Consider the following 696-nt stretch of genomic DNA (forward strand, 5'->3'; position numbering starts at 1 on the left):
TATTTGCATATATAAACATAACATAAATCGGTATAAGAAATATTGTTGTACTTAATCCAAACAAAACAAACAATTGATTAAGTGCAATCTTTCTTAATATCCAAGGCAACTCCAAACTTGTGAGGGAGTTTGGAGGTCCTGAAGCATATTCGGACACCACTATGTCACGATGTTTTCTCCCTCTCCTGAGTGTGTCATGCATATTGTTTCCTCGATTCCAAGTGAGCTTAATTCATCGGGCCTCTTCTCGAACTCTTCATCATGCCAAAATCAAAATAACGCTAATTAGGTCACTTTGATAATTATTATTCTTACGAAATAACATTTTACGCGAAAATAAAACTTCCGATCTAAAATGAACTTAATCGCTTTCATCCACCCAATTCAAGGTTAGGTATTTCTTGAATCACCATTTATCATTGAAAGTCTTACAACACAATGACACTTTCTAAAGTAAAGTTTTAACAAAACTTATAACAGAATTATGTCATAATCTATAGATATACATCAGGTTAGTTCCCAGGAAAAGAGGTGGGTCGTAAAGACACACTTAAATACCAAGTGTTTCCATAGATAGAACTTTTCTAGACATGTATTTCCACTTCATTACATTTTTCCGGTAATGATAACTATTCATAAAACTTATCTTTTGCAAGTAAAACATTTTTATTAAGATTAACATTTTTAAGTAAGATT

This window comes from Lupinus angustifolius, chromosome LG19 (assembly GCF_001865875.1).
Source record: "Lupinus angustifolius cultivar Tanjil chromosome LG19, LupAngTanjil_v1.0, whole genome shotgun sequence".
In the NCBI taxonomy this organism is placed as follows: Eukaryota; Viridiplantae; Streptophyta; class Magnoliopsida; order Fabales; family Fabaceae; genus Lupinus; species Lupinus angustifolius.